Source organism: Balaenoptera borealis (assembly GCF_965194805.1).
Source record: "Balaenoptera borealis genome assembly, chromosome: 14".
In the NCBI taxonomy this organism is placed as follows: Eukaryota; Metazoa; Chordata; class Mammalia; order Artiodactyla; family Balaenopteridae; genus Balaenoptera; species Balaenoptera borealis.
The window spans coordinates 72,142,274-72,155,393 of NC_138875.1; the positions used below are offsets into that span (position 1 = coordinate 72,142,274).

Sequence of the window (13,120 nt, forward strand, 5' to 3'; positions counted from 1 at the left end):
TCTTTATTTATCTTGTTAATGAGTCTTTTCAGCTTCTCGTTAAATTTTGTGCCTGAGGTAGGTGCCTCGCTCGCCTCACCTTAGTTCCGGCCCTGCATGGGAGCCAGAATTACCTCCCTTAATCACACATGTGATCACATCAGGCCCCTGATCGAATCCCTCTCGGGGCTTCCTATTACCTACAGGAAAGAGTCCCAGTGCCCAAGCCTGGCTCAGAGAGGCTTCTGGAATTGAGGGGACACACACAACGCGCCCTGAACCAAGCTGTGATTCACATACATTAAATTATTAATCATCTTTGGGCCAAGGGCACCGGCTCCAGACTTAGACTGGATCCTGGGTTTGGATCTTGTTCGGTCATTTACTAGCAGTGTGATGTTGGATGATGCACTTAAAGTCCCAGGGTCTTAGTTTTCTCACCTGAAAGAGGGGGAAACAGTCATGTTGGTCTCATAGAGTTGCTGAGAAAATTCAGTAATAAAAAAAGAAGGATAAAAAATAACATTGAGTTTCCCCAGCATCTAGAGCACAGTAAGTGCTCAATTAATTCATTCAACAAATAGTTGTCAAGCATCTGCTATGTGCCAGGTACACAGTGCTGGAGCTTTGGGGGCTCAATAAATGCTAGTTACTGCTGTTACTGTTAACAGCAGCCCACAAGGTTGGTACCACGATTTTCATCCTCATTTTAGAGGCAAGGAAACTGAGGCTCGGAGGGATTAAGTAACATACCCAAGCTAAACCAAACCAATAATTAAATTGAGAAGATGGGATAGGACCCCAGCAGGTGTGGTTCCAAAGTCCGCAGTGTTCTTAGTGAGGGCTCCCGGAGCCTTGCCTGAGTGCGTTTGTCTCTCCCTCAGGACCACGAGCTTCTGGTGGGTAGCGCCCCTGGTGTCTTCAGCCTTTTGTCTGCCTCAGGCTTAGCAAGGAGCTTTGCACACAGTAAGTGCTCAACAAAGGGCCAACAAAATAAACCGCATCTGGTCTTGTAGCATTCTTGAATACGCTTTGTGGTTTGTGCCCTGGTATTTACTCCCATGATGGAGAATGGGTGTGGTTCTTCTCTGAACTCCTAGTTCCCTTCAAGGATAGAGAACCTGGCTCAGGTGGTGGAGGTGAGTCCAGAATGCAGCTCATCTTTCCCCCACCCCATGCACCTGCTTCTCCTCAAGGTTTCAGTGAACCCAGCACAGTGCACCGACTGCTGATGCAAGACACCCAGGCATTCTGTCCCTTTCCTCCTTCCCTGTCCCCTGACAGTCACTCAGCCTCCACATGCTGGAGATCCCACCTCCTAAGTCTTTTTCCCATCAGCCACTTTTCTCCATCCTCCCACCACCCTCGTCCAGGCTGCCAGTGTGTCTTGCTTGGATGCCTGTAGCCACCTCCTACTTCTCTGCCTGCTTCCAACCTTTCCCCCGTCCCATTCCACTCTCTATTGGCCAACCAGAGGCCTCTTTTCAAACCACAGATTTGACCCCAGCCTCTTTCCTCCTTCAAACCCTGCCAAGGCTCAGCTTGCCTGTAGCAGTGGTCTCTGGAGTGGGGCATCTGCAAACGGGGCAACGCAGGATGATCCTCCCAGGTGTGGGAAAAAGGTATAAGAACTTCTGTTTCTGTGTATTTTCTATCAAAGCTGTTTTGAAAGTTATACTTCTGGGCATGTTTTATAATGTACTGTCTTAGTTCAGTTTATAATGTACTGTCTTAGTTCAGGTTCCCTGGAAGTAGAGCCTGAGGCAAGGATTTGGATCCATGTGACTTACTGGGGTGGAGAGCACTCAGGAGAGACCTATGTGAGAGTCAGGGAAGCAGTATGGAGAAGAGGGAAAAAGCTACGCAAGGGTGTGATGTCAGCTGGAGTCTAGCTTCAGCCTGGTCCATACGGGATCTCTGGCAGGTGAATTGCATCACAGGGGGTTGACCTTTTGTGTCCCTCTGTCAGCCACCTGACCCTAGGGTGGTGAGGGGTGTCAACTTCGAAGTGAGACATCTCCCTTTAGCCAACGGCAGTTGCTCAGATGAGAGGACAGCTCTTTTATGAATGAGTATACCCCCTGGGAAAGGGAACGGTCACCAAGACTGTCGACTATATGTACAGGGGTGTGGGAAGAAAGGATTAGGCTGTCTATTTATATCTGTTTTCCATTCCTTCCTTTTACATTTTATGTATTTTCTCCATGTTTTATAATAGACACATCTCCATAATGCACATGATGTATTAGTATAGGATTATGTGTGTAATTTAACAATAAATATATCAATGTGGTGGAGGATTAGGTTAAAACTCATGTCTTTTTGACTCCCTGCGGGATATAGACGAACTTGAATCCACATCTGAATCCCAAGTCCCATGGCTGGAATCCAGTCATGCATAAAAGCCAGAGCTGGGATGGGCAGGGATGCAGCTCAAGCAGCTGAAATCTAGACATTAGAGGGGCTCAGCTTTGTTTATTTTGGAATCCAGCATTAGAACACTTTGACCCAGTCTCACTGGTCACCTCATCACTCACTGGGAGTGTGGGAAGGGGATGATTGCACCAAGGGGAGTCCTTGCAGCTGTTTTTAGAGGGTCTGGTAATTCTGACCTCTTCCTATGCCTCAACCCTTAATGGAGCCTCCTGATGCTATGAAATCCACAACCCATCTCGTCCTTGACCAAGAACAGCAGCCAGAGTGGAAAGCCCCATGGGACAGGGGAGCCAATGATGTGAAGGTCATCCGCTTTCTAACAAAAGGTGTTCTCGCTCTGTGCCTGGCTGGGACCTCTGTGCAAATTACTCCACGCCGAGCTTCTGGGCTGGTACTGGGAGATCTAAATTCAGGTCACACCTGGAATAGATGGCCGTGAAAAAGGAGGGACTCAAAAGTCAGACAGAGTTGGGACCCAACCTCACTTTGGCCAAGTACCAAACCTTACTAGCTGTGAGACCTTGGGCAACTTAGGTAATTTCTCTGAAGTTAAGGTCTTTACAACATCTAGGTCAGTTTCCCAAAGCTGAATCCAGGACAGTGAGCTGTGAGCAGAGTCCTAACAATAACTGAGCACTTGCTATATGCCCAGAACCGTGCGAAATGAGATGTGTATATCTATATGTATATTAACACATATAATGTGTGTACACACACACACACACACACACACACACACACACACATATATATTCTAATTTTATAATCTCAATAACCCTATTAGCTGGGCATGTTGACCTTATTTTATAGCTGAGGAATCTGGGGCTCATCAAGGCTAAGTGACTGACTCATCACTGCTTGTAAGTGATGGAGCTGGGATTTGAACTGGGACCGCTTACCTCCTCACCATCCCCTTCACTGCCTCACATATCCTCCCTTAGTTATCAGCACCCTAAGTACAGACTCCAAACCCTTCGGAGACAGCAAAGGCCTTGTTTGCAGGCAGCTGGAAATCATAACTAGAAAGCAGAAATCATCTTTATTAAAATTCTGCAAGGTAGCCAGTTGGGTGTAGAAAATGCACACATCCTATGATTTGAATGTCTTCTTTATCCCGGTTGGTGCCTACCCTAAATTAAAACCCCCTGAAGGTACCGCTGTCTTAATTAACAGTTTGCCTTGTTAACTCTGTAAACATTTCTCTTGCTATGGAGCAGGTCGTGCCAATTAAAGGCAGAGACAAGGCTGAGCAGGAGGGTAGCACGTACTCACCTGCTGAGAAGGCCAGGCTCCTCTTGCCCACCTGGTCCCCACGTTTCTCCTGGGAGATCAGGGAGACACAGGGCCCTGGGATGACAGCTGCTCCTACACAGTAAGCAGCTACCGATCTACAGGCTACCCTTGGAGGTTGGGAGCTTGGTTTTGGAGCCATTGAGACCTGGGCACATGTTCTGGCCCCTCTCTGAGCCTCAGTTGCCTCAGCAGTGCTTAGCTCATGGGATGATGCAGTACTTACTCCCTGAGCCCAGGTGAGGCTTGAATGAATAGATGTGCACAAAGGTACTCAATACAGTGCTTGGCACTTAAGGATGGACGCTCTTCTCCTCTCCCCCTCCATCTCCTCTAGTGGACATTTTTTATGCCTTTTGGTCACTGAGCATCAGTATAATGTCCTTCCTGGGTGGGGGTATTTTCCCTTGTCCAGAGTCCCACGTCCCCAAGAAAAAAGCCAAAAACTCACCTTGCCATCTCCCTTGTAAGTTTGTGGTCCAGTCTTGGGACCCAGTGCTGGAAGATTTGGATTTCTTGGGAGGGGAGGGGTAAACTTTTTATTGAAGAGTAACATATAAATAGAAAATCACACAAAGCCTAAGTATGTTGCTTGCTAAATATTTATAAATTGAGCATAGTCCTATAACCAGTGCCTAAAATATGAAACAGTGTTCCCAGCTCCCCAGAAGACCCGGCTGAGCCTCCTTCCAGCCACCCCGAGAGTATCTATTATCTTGACTTCTAATGCATAGGCTAGTTTTGCTAGTTTTTGAACTTTATAGAAATGGAATTATATAAAGTTATATATTATATGAAGATATATATGGAAATTAATAGAATTAATTATATATATATGGAATATGGAAATATAAATTATATTGTGCATGTAGTTATATATCATTCATCCCCATTGCAGGGTAGTGTTCCAGTGTGTGATGATACCATAGTTAATTTATTAATTCAACTGTTAATGGACATTTGGGCTGTTTCCAGTTTTCAGCTAATACAAGTAGGGCTGCTATGAATATTCTTGTACATGTTTATTGGTGAACATATGTAGGCATTTCTTTTGACTAGAATTGCTGAGTCAAAGATGATATGCATAGTTGGCTTTAGCAGGTACTGCGAAATCATTTTATAAAGTGTTTATACCAATCTACACTGCCACCGATAATATATGAGAGTTTGCAATTGCTCCAACATTTGGTGTCTACGCCTTTTACATTTTAGTCTATTCTGGTAAGAGTGAGAAATATTACATGGTGGTTTTAATTTGTATTTCTCTAATATCTGAGCACCTTTTCATGTACTTACTGGCCAGTTGGAGACCATCTTTTGTGCACTTCCTGTTCGTGTCTTCTGCCCATTTTTCTCTTTGGGTTGTCTGCCTTTTTCTTACTAATTTGTAGTTCTTTTTAATACTTTGGTTAAAAGTCCTTTTTGAATTTGCAAATATCCATTCCCACTCTCCTGGGTGTGTTTTCATTCCCTCCATGGTATCTTTTGATTACTATCAACAGTTGTGGCTATAGTCCAATTTATCAGTATTCCCCTTCAGGTAGCACTTTTGTGACCTATTTAAGACATTTTTGCCTACCCCAAGGTCATGAAGAAGCTCTCCCGTGTTTTTGCCTAAATGTTCTGTTGTTTTCCTTTTCACATTTAGCTGTACAATCCATCCGATACTGATTTCTTTGTATGGTGTGAGGTAGGGTTCAAGCTGAATTTTTGTTTTCCAGCATGGATTGACCCAGCACCAGTAATTGAAAACAACATCCTTCTCCCTCTGCTTCCAGGGAATTTTGTTATAAGTCAGGTGACTATGAGTGAGTCGATTTCTGGACCCTACTTTGTTCCATTGGTCTATATGTCTAACCTTTAGAAAACTTTCATATGAAAGAGAGGTTTGTGAAGAAGGAGGTACTCCCAAGGGACCCATTTTTGGTAGTGGTTGTGCAAGGGGCAGGAAGAAATCCATCCAGCTTCTGGAAGCAACCGTGGCAGGGTCCTAGAGCCTTGGTAGTATGGATTATAGTGTGCGGGTCCTCAGTGGCACTGGCTGTAGGGTCTCCCCTGGAGCAGTCCAGGGGGATAAAATGGGCATTGACCTTGGTCTTGTAGACTCGAAGCTGAATTCTCTGTTCCTTCCATAAGGCTGGATGCAAAGAATTTGAATCCTCCATGCTTGCCTTCCCCTGAAACCAATTTCAGACCAAGGAGCCCCTGTGTGCTCCTTCCCCAGTAAACTGTGAAATACAAGGTCTCCTTGTAATACTTTTATACACTGCTCGCTTCAGTTTAATATATGAGACGCTGCATCATAGTCTGGAGGTTCAAAATTACCTTGAAGTAATCATTTCCTGGAGGGCTGGTAGTAAACATTCTGTCACATAGCTATAGATTGTCGCCTGTCGCCATCAATCAGCTCCCAGGGAGATATTAAGGGGAATGATACGGGAGTGAATTGAGAACAGGTGCACGTGGCTGCCAGCTCTCTGCAGAGGGAAACAGGCTTGGCGGCCTATGGCAGGCTGGCTTTGTGGGGCGCGGGCTCTGTCGGCACGACAGCCCAAGGTTGTGGGTCTGGGTAGCCTGTTGGCATAACTCAGCTCCAGGGTCATGGGATCCCTTAACCCTAATCTTGGCCTTCTGACATCTTCCCTACATCCTTCAGACCAAAGCCATCACCTGCGTTTGCACAGTAATAATAGTTGCCATTTATAAGCACCCACTCTGCCCTCCAGAGTCTGCTAATCCTTTTCAGGCATCATCTTATTAATCTTCAGAGTGACACCAGGAGGGAATTATAATGTTAGCCCTATTTCACAGCTGAGGAAACTGAGGCTCAGAGATGTGGGAAAACTTGCAAAGTCACACAGCTGGTCAGTGGCAGAGCCAGGACTTGAACTTGAGTGTTCCGCCTCCAGAGGCCAAGTGCTAAATCACTATGCACTGCCTCTGTTAAACATCCAGCCCTGCACTGAGCCCGTGAGCTTGTATCCCCGTTAAACTTTGATGCATGCTGTTCTTGTTCCATTGTACAGGTGAAGAAACTGAGGCTTTGAGAAGTGTACAGCTGCTCATCCAAGTTCAGCAAGTAGATGGCATTGCCAAAATTCTACTCCAGGGTTCTTTGGCCGCACACCTAAAACTTCCTCCTTGAGAAGACAACTAGAGAACAGGTAAAACATCACTGCCTGCAGACTTGCAGCATATGTGCTGGTTCACCTTGTGGACCTAATGGCTTGGTGAACTTCAGCCCAAGTCCCCAACAGGGTCAGATCGGGTTTGAGGAACTAAAGTTGATACAATGTGAACGACCCTCTTAAGAAAATTAGTAATGAAACTTAGGTATGGGAGTACCTATTTATTTGGCAGGTGCATTCAGATGACAGTCCTGAAACTTACACTTCGTGAATGTCAAGGTCAGTCCACTCTGGTCCCCAAGCTCCTGTGGGATCCCACCTTGGACACTAAATCTCCAACAATGAAAAGGCTTTTCCTGCCTCAGTTGACATTTCGGGAATCTGAGCTGGAAAGAAGCATGAAGTGGCTGATTTAGGGGTTTTCAGCTTGTCGGTGTCATCTTTGGGCTCTTCCCAGGACTGGGAAGGGGTGAGAGCCCTGCTTGACTCCAATCTAGTGCTACTCAAAGTGTAGTCTCTGAGCTGTGCCTCTGAGCTTTGTCAACTCTGGGACCAGATCAGTAAGACACCAAGAACTGGCATGTAGAAACTTCTATAGCAACCTAGCCCTGCACAGGGGCCAAGTGCACTTGCCTTGTTGAACCAGGTGTAGCCCGGTCAGAGTGTTGTTGAAATTCAGTGGTGAGCTGCCTGTGGCGTGAGTGGGTACTAACGCAGAGTAGGATCGAGTGACGGGTAGCAGCTCCGTGCAAGACTAGGACTAGTCTGTGATGTACTGGGAAAAAACAAAGCTGGCCCTTCATTGCAGACAGGTTGACATGCACTGGTCTAAGCCTTATTAGGCACATTGCTGTTTTCAAAACACCCTGTGGTCAGCATTTCATTTCACAAACAAGTAAACCTCAAACCAAGACAACATTAACAACAACAACAAAAACCCAAACCTAGCCTACTGATGATTTGTTTGAGGTCTGGTTTAGTTTCTTTCTTTTTTTTGTATTGAAGTATAGTTGATTTACAATGTTGTGTTAGTTTCTGGTGTACAGCAAAGTGATTCAGTTATATATATATATTTGTGTGTGTATATATATATGTGTCAGGACTTCCCTGGTGGTCCAGTGGTTAAGACTTTGCCTTCCAGCGCAGGGGGTGCGGGTTCGATCCCTGGTCGGGGAGCTAAGCTCCCACATGCCTCTGGGTCAAAAAACCAAAACATAAAATGAAGCAATATTGTAACAAATTCAATAAAGACTTTAAAAATGGTCCACATCAAAAAAAAAATCTTAAAAAAAAAGTGTATATATATACTTTTCCACATTTTTTTCCGTTATTGGTTATTACAAGATATTGAATATAGTTCCCTGTGCTATATAGCAGGACCTTGTTGTTTATCTGTTTTATACATAGTAGTGTGTATCTGTTAATCCCAAGCTCCTAATTTTTCCCTCCTCCATCACCCTGTTCCCCTTTGGTAACCAGAAGTTTGTTTTCTATGTCTGTGAGTCTGTTTCTTATTTGTAAATAAGTTCATTTATATCTGTCTTTTTGTATTCCACATGTAAGTGATATCATATGATATTTGTCTTTCTCTTTGTGACTTCACTTAGTATAATCATCTCTAGGTCCACCCATGTTGTTGCAAATGGCATTGTTTCATTCTTTTTTATGGCTGAGTAATATTCTGTTGTATATATATATACACCACATCTTTATCCATTCATCTGTCAGTGAACACTTAGGTTGCTTCCATGTCTTGGCTATTGTAAACAGTGCTGCAGTGAACACTGGGGTGCATGTGTCTTTTTGAATAATGAAATGAACATTGGGGTGCATTTGTCTTTTCTGGATATATGCCCAGGAGTGGGATTGCTGGATCATATGGTAACTCTATTTTTAGTTTTTTAAGGAACCTCCATACTGTTCTCCATAGTGACTGAGCCAGGTTACATTCCCACCAACAGTGTAGGAGGGTTCCTTTTTATCCACACCCTCTCCCGCATTTATTATTTGTAGACTTTTTGATGATGGCCATTCTGACTGGTGTGACGTGATACCTCAATGTAGTTTTGATTTGCATTTTTCTAATAATTAGTGATGTTGAGCATCTTTTCATGTGCCTGTTGGCCATCTGTATGCCTTCTTTGTTTTTCTCACTTTTGTGTGTGCCGATGGGCTAATATTTGGCCAATTTCAGTTGGTTATAACTCTAGGCTGTGTGTCTCATTTGGGGGATGGCAGGTCCCTTATTATGGTGATGGCAAGAGTGCAAGAGATTGGAAATGTGATGCGTCTTGAAGCTTGGAACTGTAACACTAAGACTTCCTCCCATACTTCATTGGCCAAGACAAGTCACATGACTAAGCGCTAATGTGACAAGGTAGTAGACTCCACCCACAAGTCGCATGGCAAAGAGCATGGGGGTATAATTGTGTTTAAGGGAGGATGTGGCATTGGGAGCCGTAATCCAGTTTACCACAGCTGGTAACCACGGATGCCAGGAAAAGCACTTAGCAACAAGCCTGGCCAGAGTAGGTGCTTGATAAACACTGTGTATTCTCCTAGGAAGCAGACTCCCGCAGCTTCCTCTGAAACTGTTGTGTGGGAGTGACTCTCCCTCCATGAGAGGTTTCAGGGATGAGTTGTCTTTCCACCCCAGCATTAAGCCAGGGAGAAAAGACTGTGGCGTAATGCACCCAATGCTTTAAGTTCCTAGGAAGAAAGATCCCAATTGGAGGCTGCCAGAACTGTTATCGGCTGCTTACATGTCCGTTTGCCCATCTACCACTCACAAAGTGCTCTATTTATTTGCACACACTCTGTAATACAGCAGTGGAGGGAGAATTCATTAAGGCAAATTGTGAGGGTTGCTTTCAAAAAAAATTTTTGTCTCTCTGTTTTATGCAGTGCATAGTTCCCTGTTTAATGAGAACTCTGCAAGTCCATTTTCCTTAAGGGTTTAATACAAATATAATTTAAAAAATTAAGACAGATGTGGAAAGTGCCAAGGGAAGCTATTTCTCCCATTAACTCACGGAGTAGACCTTCTCGATGCTGCAAGATGTGTGGGGAGGAGAAAGACTCCAGAAGCTATCAAGAGTCCTTTAAGGTTACATAAAACTCCAGCGTGGGTTTATGTGGTTCAGGGATTCCTGCCGAACAGATAGGAATTAGATTTACTGGTTGAGTAATGGGACTGTTACTAGCTGGCAGTTTAATTAATGCTGATATAGGAGCTTTGCTTTTTCTTGGAATTTGGACTACAGAGCAGTGAGAAGTGGGCATTTACATTTTTCAAAGTTTCTCTGAATAATCTTGGTTGCTTTTGGAGGGGAGGGGAGAATGGGGTGTTTGAGGGAGGGAGAGCCTTGGGGTGTTGGAGGCCCCTGTGCAATTCCCAGCTCCCTACATGCAGCATATCTGGGGCAAATTGTCCACTGCAATTTGATTGCTTTCCATCCTGCTGCCACCACTGGCTTCTTGAAGCAAGGTAGTACCTGAGCTATAATCACTTAAATAATAATAATAATAATATTATTGTTAAAGAAGCTAAGGATTAGTATTGCTAAAATTTTGTGGTGCTTATTTTGTTAATTTCACTGGGAGGCTGGTGTTGTTGTCATCATCCCCATTTCACAGATCAGTAAACCAAGACTCAGTCACTCAGAACAGGCAGAGCTGGGAATTGAAACTGATGTCTGTGTCTTGAACCATGTGCTACCCTTTTCTTTGTGACAAATGGGCCATCCGCGTCTTAGAGATGTGGGGGAAAATTCCAAGCCTGAACAGCAGGTGCGGACAGAGTGAGAACTAGCTTTCTTACCTAGCAGCTTTCCCCACTGCATCTCTTGAATTTAATACGGGGATTCTGACTCACTTTACTATTAGCCTGCATCACACTCATTAAGAAATAGAAATATGCTCCCCTCCCTCATCCGGAAAACAATAAGCAAACTCACATTGATGGAGGGTTTACCGTGTTGCAGGCACTCTGCTGAGTGCTGTGTTCTTTATTTCGTTTAATCTTCAAAATACATGCTGGGAAGAAGGTACAGTTGGCCCTTTGTTTCAGTGGGTTCTGCGTCCCCAATACCAAGGGCCGCCTTTGGGACTTGAACACCTGGGGATTTTGATATCTGCAGGGAGCGTGGTCCTGGGACCAATCTTCCGCGGATACCGAGGGACAACTCTATGTAACGCTCTCTGCTTTCTAGATAAGGAATCTGAGGCTCTGAGAGGCGAAATGACTTGCCCAAGGTCACGCAGCAGGAAGTGGTTCAAACAAGATCCAGACCCAGATCTGTCTGAAACTCCCAAGCCTTTGCACTGAACCCTAAGGCTAGATAGACACGATGGCTGGGTTTTCCTTTACTTCACTTTACCAGCATCCCAGGCTGCCTCCGTCCCAGATAATTGAGAGCTGCCTGACCCAATGCAGCCTGTCACACCTGGGAGTTATTTTTAGCACGTTTCTATATAAATCCTTCTTCTCAGAAGGTAGGAAGGAGTCTGCTTGCCTTGGCACATTCCCTGGTTGGCATATTGGTTTAAGGTCTCCTTGGTGTGCTGTGAGTTGTAAATCGGGAGACACTCTGACCTCGTTGAGATGGACACGGGTTCCTGAATCAGCAGTTTGGGAAACGCCCTCTTCTCTGCCTTTCTTGGGCTGCCATTCATTAAGTAATCCTAGAGAGAACTAGATTCCTTTCTAACCAAGGAGATGTCTTTGGTTTCCCTCTATGTTCAATTCAAAAGTAGCTGAAAACCATTTTCATGTCTTTACCATGTTGCCAAAAATATTTTAATTGATGGATAAACATCAAGAACTAGATAATGTCCAGAGAATGGAGAGGATGACTCCTAAGTTCATGTTCACTTTGTCAAAGTTGGTAACTGGCTTCAAGTAAGTTAAGTTTCTCTCTACCTGGATCAAAGAAAATAAGAGGGCAGGTTTTAATTTTGCAAGGGTACTTGGATTTTCCATTTAGGACCAACAGAAGTGACTTTTGCATCACACAGACCTCTGCTCTCCACTTCTTCATCCGTGCCAGACATCACTAATAGATCATGGCAGTACAGCCTGCTCAGACTAGTTGTGATCTTAAAATCCTTCCCAGTAGAGGGAACCAGGCACCTTCTGCCACTGATCAAAATTAGGTTAGAGGTGAAATCAATTTGCCAAGTGTGTCTGGATGCTGTTTTATGTCCTCTTTGAGTTTAGGCATGTGTCTTTTCCTATCAGACAGCCTCAGATACACGGATTGAATTAAGATGCTAATCAAGGCATCATCATTTGATGATGAAGATTTGATGATGATTTGATTTCACATCATTTGATGTGAAAACAAATAGTGCTCTGATTCTTAAATAATGAGAAATGAAGGCTTAGGGGGTGATTTGTTGAAGGTCACACAGTCAGTAAGTGAGGGAGAGGGTTAAGTAGATTTGTGAGTCAGATCCAGGTCCCTGTCTTGGCTGTACCATTTCCTCATTTAGCGAAGTTGGGCAAGTCACTTCAAATATCTGAGCCTAAGTTTCCTCATCAGTAAAATGGGACTAGAATGCTACCTCAGTAAGCTATGGTGAGGATTAAAATGAGACACTGCATATGAAATGCCTAGGAGAGGACCTGGTAGGTAGAGGAAGTGCCTGATAAATGTTAGCCATTATTTGTCCAGTTTTCTTAAAAATATCTTATGCACAAAAACCAGTATACATTGTTAGGAAATCTGATGACTCTGGGTGCCACTATTCCCATTTTACAGATCATGAAACGCAGACTTAGAGAAATAAGATGGCTTTCCCAAAATCACACAGACAGTAAATAGAAAAGCTAGAATTCAAATGCCAGATATGGCAAAGCACGAGTCCTTACTTCCTTAAAATCTTATCCAGATATCCCTCGCTCAATGCAATGTATCATGACCATCCTTTTAAAATTTCTCTCTCTGCCCCCATGTCTGTTTCTCCTCACCCTCCTTTGTTCTCTCCAAAGCACTTTTTGCCTTCTAAGACACAATCTCTTACTATATAATTTGCTTATTTATCTTGCGTATATTTAATTGCCTGTCTCACTCCTACTTGACTATCCCCCAGGGCAGGGGATTTAATTTATTTTGTTAACTGCTGTATTCACTGCTCTGAGCACAGTGCCTGACACACAGTAAGCACTAAATGTTCACTAAATATTTGCTGAATAAACACATGAAGTCTACCTGGCTCAGAAGCTTCCTTGTTGGATCATGCTGTGTCCTACACGATTTGTAATCAGTTCTTAGTTGTTGAACACC

The 13,120-nt window shown here is 44.1% G+C and overlaps 1 protein-coding gene across 2 annotated transcripts in view; it reads left to right on the forward strand.

Moving 5' to 3' along the window:
• Window positions 1-13,120, forward strand: part of WSCD2 (WSC domain containing 2) — a 247,943-nt gene that overhangs the window by 13,974 nt on the left and 220,849 nt on the right. For both annotated transcript variants that reach the window (XM_082353823.1, XM_082353819.1), the window contains one exon: window positions 6,732-6,869. The gene's annotated coding sequence lies outside the window, so the exon portion shown is untranslated. The remainder of the gene's footprint in view (window positions 1-6,731; window positions 6,870-13,120) is intronic.